Here is an 8,163-nt window from a genome sequence, read left to right as displayed (position 1 = left end):
TCTTCCCAAAAAAATTCAAATTTTGAGATACTTTATTTTTCCACATATACGATTCCTTTGAACAGTGCAATTTTTTCCAATAATGACTTTCCATATTAATTATTCAAAGATTTTATGATAAACGATTTCGCTAATCTCACAAACATCAATTTCTCGAACGCACGCAACGTACGCACGTATTTGCCGGTGGAAATTAAACTACAAATTAAATTTCGTATGCATCAATAGATAATCCAGCTGTTAATGACAAGGACTTGAAAGTGTGGATAAGCCCGTCGTACGATCCAATATCAATTATATCATATTTTAAAATAAAAAATAAGGTAAGGTAGTCAATGACTAATCATTAACCAAAAATGCCAAAAAAAAAAAGTTAAAATTTAAATTACATTTACAAAAGGAATCACGCCGAGGCGTTATCAACCCTCCAATTGGGTGGAAAAGTCATAACAAAGCATGGCAACCACATTATTCTCAGTTGAATTCGTCATCCCAACTCATAAGTGCTTTATTCAACGACATTCTGCACTTACATCGAAACCCAAATTCATAAATCAGATGTATCGTTTTTTTTTTTCACTTTTCTTTCCTCGCTAACTAAACGAAACCAAAATTAAACACGTTTCTCGTCATACTCTTTGCTGTCTTCCTCGATTGATCGGATCATCAATTGAATACGGCGCAGTCGCGGCGGATGTTTCCGTTCTTCCCGGTCTTGACCCCAACCCGGCCCAGCTTGGTCATGGCGGAGACGAAGGCGCTCTGGAAGGCCCGGGAGTTACTGGCCCATGCGTTCACGGTGGGTTTTGACCGCGGGGTCAGTGAAGAGGACTTGGTCCGAGGTGAAAAGGCCCTTCCGTTTTGCAGGTTCTTGAAGTACATGTTGTCGAAGGTCCGGGGGGTGTTCGGGTCCATGTTTATGGCTATCCTCGGGTCGACGTTCCGGGGGCACATGCCCTGTAGCTGGGTCGCGTAGTTCGGGTTCAGGGTCGGGTCCACCGGCTTCTGGCGGCTGAAGTTGTATATCCGGTTCGAGAATTTGTCGCAGTGGGAGAATCCGAGCGTGTGGGCAGCTGTAAAATGACCATGGATAACAAGACAAATAGATTGGGACACCTAATCATGTTGTAAAGATAGATATGACGATAATGTGTATAATATTATTGAGTGACAGCAAGATGACCTGCATCAAACTCACCAAATCTCATTATATAATTGACCCTTTCCATGTTCCAGTTGCACATACTTATAATGGTTTGTCAGCAATGTACCATCTCTGATCGGGGCAATCTCACCGGCTCGTGTTTTATAGTTTGTTTGATCAATTAAAAAAACCAATAAATTCACGTTTCTTGAAGTATATATCAGATAATATGGTGATAACGATTAACTTAATAGTCTATCAAACAAATTTGATCACATGATGAAGCAGTAGCACCCCTCGAGAAGGGGTTATAAATTTAAGGAGCATATTTAGTAGTTACTAGAAACTATCCAAGTTAATTTGTTGAATAGTCGACCATGTTGTATTCACTTTATACATCCACATGCGATGGGACCGTGCTGAGCACGCGCGGTTACCTGAGAGTGCGATCATGTCAGTTTGGGAGAGGCCATTAGCAGCAAACAAGGCGTTGAGCTGGCTAAGGTTGTCGGTCGGATGAGGGAGCCTCCCATTGACGCTCGCCGCCGTTGAACTCAGCCCGTCCAATCTCCCTAATTCCACTGCATAGGACGGCCCTCCCGACTGCAATTTCACCAATTCGCTTGTTCAATTTCATGCACAGCACCAAGATCGACATTCGGGTCACAACGATCGGCATTGTGATGACTCGAAAACTATTTCAACGTGAGAAATTAGCACACCCACCAGTGCGATGACATCTCGGGTGGCCATGGCTAGGATGTCCGCGCACGAGACCTTGTTCCGGCAGCTCGCAACTGCGTCGATGGCCGCCTTCGCCTTTATCACAGTGTCGAACCCATCTCCGGCCAACGACAGGTTGTCTGGATGATCCTTCTCCGCCTTGTTGGTTGAGGTGGACGCCACTATCACCGAAGCATCACAACCCTATCGATCCAAACCAAGTCCCAAAACACGAAAGGCCAATAAAAGATTGCTGATTGGTCAATCTCTAACGAAAAATGACCAAATGGGTCTTCAAAGTCAATCATGGGGGGAATCGAAATTACCTGGACGAAGCAATCATGGAAAAAGAGACGAAGAGTTCCGGGGACAGTGACGAATGTTTGCTGGAACTTCTGTCGAACGGCATTGCGCACGATGCCCTCCACATTCGGGCAGACGTTGGCGTAGAAGTTCTGCCTCAGCTGAGCTGACGTCGTGTGAGGACAGAGGCAGAAGCATATGGCCAGCGACCACAGCGCGAAGAGTCGGAACAAAGCCATGGTCGGAAGGGGAAAAGAAGCAGGTTTCGGCGAGGGAGCGAAAGACAAAGGTGGTGTATATATAGGGCAATTTCATGGGTTCTGGTTTAGACAGAAGCGGTCGTAGCTCGTAAGTGCCCGCTGGGTTTCGACGGGAATCTCTCTTTTAAAAAAGAACAAGAGGGTCAAAAGTAAGGGGTTTTCGATAAAGTAATTTAAAAGAGACGTCGATGTGGGCTTCTTCAGTGGCCGCCTTCGTCTCATTTGTTCCGTCGTGTTGCTAATCAGTGGACGAGTTTGAAGGAGTTAGAACCCAAACGTGGTCCAAATCGCGAGACAGACAGACAGATGGAGAGAGAGAGAGAGAGAGAGTGAACGTAGCATCCACGTTACCACAGCTTCGAGCGCGCTTCGGGAAGTACTAAAAAAGGGTTTGCACGTAGGACTGCCAAGCGCCAGTGCTTGTTGCCGGGAGAGTATCCATGTGCTGGAAAGGTCGTGACCCTCTTGGCACTGCATAAGGTCACTGAGATCTTTTTCTCCGTATGGATGCGAAAATGAATTGGAATGGTTGAAATATAAAAAGGAGCCAAAATAGGTGCGACCCATGTGGATGTGCCGGGGAATCTTGCCAATAATATTAATGGTGATGTGATGAGCCAATTTGTCTTGGCACAGCTCTAGCTGACGTCGATGGTTGAGTAATCAAAATCCCAACTCAGATTTTAGGCTCCAAATGACTATTCATAGCAATGGTGACGTGAAATGGATGGTCTTAAATGTAGGGTAAAAAGCATTTAAGTAATCTACTCATTGGCCATTCGGTTATTACGTGCGCATTCCAGTCATACATTTCTATGCTGAATCACTACCAAAATTGAAATAACGTGTACGTGCTAATTGAAGGAGTTTATGAGTGGATTCCCATTTCGTGATCTTGTTTAAGGCCTCACCCATGCAGCCCCACATATGAGGTCGCTTGAGGCTAAAGATCCCGCTATAATACTGGGCCTCCACTCTGTACAATCGCTCGGTTTAAAGTGTGAGAGGGGGAGAGACCTCACGGCATCGTGACTTTCATCGGTTGCCTCCAATAGAGGTCACTCGGCTCGCGCGACGATATTGTGTTAGGACGCAGTTATTGACCTGCACAATCGCAACATTGAAACTCAGCTCGGTTATTTCTGAGTTAACTTTCCTAGTCTTCAATTAGGCTTCAAACACAATACACACACGTGCGCCTGCGCACCCGAAGATACAAATTTGAGTTTGGACACCCTTGCCGGTGGTGAGCGATCCCATTTGGTGGTGATGGCCATTTCATGGTTTTACAGTTAATTGCCACTTAGTCGAATTCCAATACATAGTCCCAATTTTTATATTGTTTGAGGAATCAGATTTCAAGACTAATCGCATTCCGTGCTCGAAACTTTATACAGAACGCAATGAATTTCAGGATTTGGATTCCTATTCTTCAAGAATTCCGATTCTGGATAAAAACCTAAACGAGGCCTAGTAGTAGGGTCGACAGATGAACTCAAATTTGAACATGGGAAGCAACTAACCACCTACACATGGGTGGGGCCCCGGGAAGCGTGATCGTCTCAGATTAGTCAAACGATTATTAAATAAATAGAGATTAAGCAAAATTAAATAATTCTAGAACCGTTTCTCTTGAGTGCAACACCGAAATTTATATTCTGTCTAGATTGGACCTAGATCTGCTTCTTTTATTTTATTTTATATTTTAGTACTTACTGCAGAGAGTTTTGTTTTTAGTTTACCCTTAGTGAAACTCTTATAGTAGGGTCACGTAGTAGCACGTGACTAATCACATAAAATCAAGTGCTAGAATGACAAATCAAGTGGTCTTTTCGAGGGCACCTCCATATGAAAATAACATAGTTGAAAAATTATCAAAATTTCTGGGGAATACTTATATATCTCTTACGATTTGAGGTGTTCAACAATAATCAAACATTTGATTCCAAACACAAGGCTAAGCACAAATTCAAAAGCTAAAACTAAAAGTAGTACCAAACACAATATTCTTGTGTATAACAGCTCTAGCTATGTTGTTTTCAACACTTATTACACCACAATTGGAGAGACACTGTTGGGAGTGCTAAAAAATGTCCAACATCTTCACCTAAGAAAATTACTGAGATGGAGCCTAAATCCAAGTTCATCAGCATAATCGGTTAGACCCACATCACTCAAAAATTTAAGCCAGCGAGTTATGAGCCAACTAGGATAAATATTAGCTGAACATGGGACTTCTAAACACAACTAATACATGCATCTCAATAATTCCCCCTCACGTGTGACCTTGGAATCACGTTATTATGCCCCAACACCCACCTTCACTTCAAGTCTCTTTCGCCGGATTGAATCGTGAAGGTTGCATGTTCGTTAGAACATTCCACCAATCAATTTTCGACTCTCATGCCATCTGTTGGGAGCGCAAAGTAAAAAGTCAATACCTTTGCCTAAGAAGATTGCCAAGAGGGAACTCAAATTTGAGCTTATCAACATATCAAATTGGAAACCACTTTTATTCAAAAATTTAAGTTAGTGAGTTGTGAGACAATGATTAACTTAGTTATTGTTCCCGATAAAATATTTATAACAGAATCGTTCATAATGTGAGCGTTGATAAATATTACAAGCGTTAGGTTCGGCGGATGGTTGTTCCATAATCTCATTTGCTAAGATTTGAGTGCCGCCAATCCTAAAAAGGTTTGTCATGATAAGCACTATATAACCCAACTGCCGTCGAATTCCCAACGGCCCGACCACGTAGGCCTTCAAACGTTGGGCCAACTCCGTGACAAAAACCGCAACATCGAAAGCGAGAAACATGGGCAGATTGAGAAGCCAGAAGTCACGAACTTTGGAACAGCATGTTTCAATTAACATCGTGAAGCCTAAGATCCCCCGTGTTTCGATCGCCAGAGGTGAGGAGTAAAGAGCAAGCAGTTGGGCTTTTTAAACTCTCACCTTAAGGCCCAGTGGTCGGCCCACAATCTCCATATGTATGTCGGTCGGCCTGTTTATGTATGCCCAGTGGTGCACTTATATGCCATACGGGCTTGACTTCTATTTTCATGTCCGGTAAGTAAGGCTAGTTTTGCTTGTAAATAGCTCTTTTGCTGATTAGATATCTTTGAAAATACAAGGAATGAGACTGCACCATCGTCTAATTGTACTTTTCGCAATTTGCTCATATCGTCTCAATACCCTTTTTTTTTTTTTTTGCATGCTAAAGTAGTTCCTAAACAGTGTTTTTTTCTTTTTCATGTTAGTCCTTCTACTAAATTGGCCAATTAACATGCTAAGCTAGACTCACATTAGCACCACGTCAAAAATGACTGGATAACCAGCAGTGATAGAAATTTTATTTCTGTTTAAGTTAAATTATAATATTTAAAACTTGAAAAAAGATATCGCCAAGGTCATGTGACCGAGTCCACAAGTCGCCAAGGTTTCAAAACCTTATTTTAAATCTAGTTGGAGATGCAAGATTCCATGTGGAACAAAATCTCAATTGGGTTTGCAAGCCCACAAAACAACCGTGGGGGTCACATAACCTTGAGAAAGCATCACGAAACCCATGCCATACGATGGCTGCAATCTGTGAGGGTCACGACCCCCTACAACCAATGTAGAAACTGTGTTTATTCTCTTTATATTTAAGTTTTTTTTATCCAATTATATTTATTTTGTTTTTTGTTAGAATTCTAAAAAGCCACATTAGCATAACTTGATGAGCTAATTTTTTCAACCAGGTAACCAATTTGATTAAAAGTATTAAGTTTAGGGATCAAATATCAAAGAAACAGAGTATATAGATGCCATCAAAGAAATTTGACACATACACGGATGACTTGTGCCAGAATATATAAATGATTAAATGAAAGTTACAATACATATGTAAATTATAATTTATACAGGCCAAATTCTGTGAAATAAAACCTAACTTTAAATTCAATCTCAATTATGTCCCCAAATTTTATTTGTTTTTAAGAATTATCAACTTTTCCTCTAATTCTAAACCTGTCCCGGTTAGTTCTTTGTCGAAAGCCTATCGTTGATTTTTCCAAAATCATCAACCTCAGTGTTTATTCGTCCGGACAAATGATCAACGTCATTACTGGATGGTTCTCCGTTCGAAAAGGACTGTATGTGGATATGATGGAGGTGGAGCCAGGGACGAACATGAGCACGTAACGACAAGGATCGCCAATTTTCCTTCGACACCTGCTTTTTCCTGGAAGCTTGTAGGGACCAATGGCAGGGTCGTACGATTCTTCTTTAGGTGACGCAATCAGCCCATGATGCGCTCGATTTTATCGTTCGGGAAGCTTTCGATGGGGCCCTCAAAATGACTGGTTTCTATGAATTTTTTTTTTTTTTTCTGCATCTTTTTCCATGGGACATTGGTTCTTTTGTATTGTCCCCATGTTTGGAGTCTTTCGCGGATGTTAGGTAAAAGATGCCATTTGATCTTTGAAAATGGAAGGACATAAGGGGTCATCTCCAATGCACATTGCATTTTCAGATGCGATTTAAAATCCGAAGTTTGAAATGGCTTTTTTTTTTTTTTTTTGTCAATGCATGTTATGAATGCGTAAACATTAACTCACTTTTTTTCGTCTTTACCAAAAAAAAAAAAAAAAGAAAACTCACTTTTTCGCCTTTTGACTTACTCTTGTAAAGGAATTTATCATAGTTTCACGTTATTAAAAGGATATTCAATGAAATCAAAAGCGTGTTGATCATTCTCTCTCGATTTGATTTGATATATAAATTAAATTTTATGAAGCATGTTTTATTGATCAGTATTTCAATTCACAAATGGAAACCGAATACTAAAACACTATTATTTTTTGCCAGTCAATTACTAAAATTCTTTTTTTTTTTTTTTTTTTTTTTTGTTTTGTTTTTGTCAAACATGTTAGAATACTTGAATATAAATATCTACGGATGTATTGGTTCTTCCTAATCCGAAAATGTCTCAAAAAGCAGGCAACAATTTGGAAGACCAAACTAAGTAAGAATTCCTTCCCTTATTTTCTATAGTCGAACATTACAAAGCACAGAGCGGCAAGCGTGTGCTTTTTTATAGGAAGTATTTATTTATTACATAGAAGATGAAATGGATTCACATAAGAAAGCTTCGTAGTGTACGTTGAATTTGGCTTTCTAGCTGATCACCAAATCTAACAAAAAGCACATAGAATTTGACCAAAAGATCTATCGTTATTTTTATTAAGTACACACCTTAGTAGGGAATTAAAAATTTCAAACAAAACGAAATGAATGTGATTAAGTTGTTTAATCATTATCACTGGCCCCGTTTGGCTTAATCAACATGGAATCCACAATGGATTCATATTCTACGCAATCAAATTTTATGGAATACTATTTCTTTTTCAATTTTTTGGATAATTGAAAATTTTTTGATATAGGAATTTTCCTAATTTAGGCTTTTGGGGAGGAGCACATCTCCATTTTTTGCATTCCTTAGAATTTGTTTTCCTGTTCCTAGGGGTATCAAGATGCCACTGCACAATGAAAACTTAATGGCTGATATCTGGTTTATTTTTTCTTTCATTTCTTTTTTTGCGTTCTTCTAATATTTTTTTCATTGTTCATTATCGATGCTCGTTTCTTCTTCTTCCTAGGCCACATAGATCGGCCGCCCATCTGCCATAGTGACTCGGTCCGACCATCGCACCACAAAGCCTAACCTTGCTGCCGCCATTCGGCATC

General features: G+C 40.3%; 1 pseudogene across 1 annotated transcript; it reads right to left on the bottom strand.

Annotated features, from left to right (window-relative positions):
• Positions 1–403: 403 nt before the first annotated feature.
• Positions 404–2,528, bottom strand: LOC120288061 (annotated as a pseudogene). The gene is made up of 4 exons (XR_005546306.1): positions 2,194–2,528; positions 1,871–2,071; positions 1,582–1,747; positions 404–1,073 (listed from the first exon to the last, which is right to left on the bottom strand). The product of XR_005546306.1 is annotated as a peroxidase 73-like (transcript).
• Positions 2,529–8,163: the final 5,635 nt, after the last annotated feature.

The sequence above is a fragment of the Eucalyptus grandis genome, chromosome 9, assembly GCF_016545825.1.
Source record: "Eucalyptus grandis isolate ANBG69807.140 chromosome 9, ASM1654582v1, whole genome shotgun sequence".
In the NCBI taxonomy this organism is placed as follows: Eukaryota; Viridiplantae; Streptophyta; class Magnoliopsida; order Myrtales; family Myrtaceae; genus Eucalyptus; species Eucalyptus grandis.
Note: the sequence above shows the minus strand (reverse complement) of the source record. Positions and strands in the feature narration are given on the sequence as shown.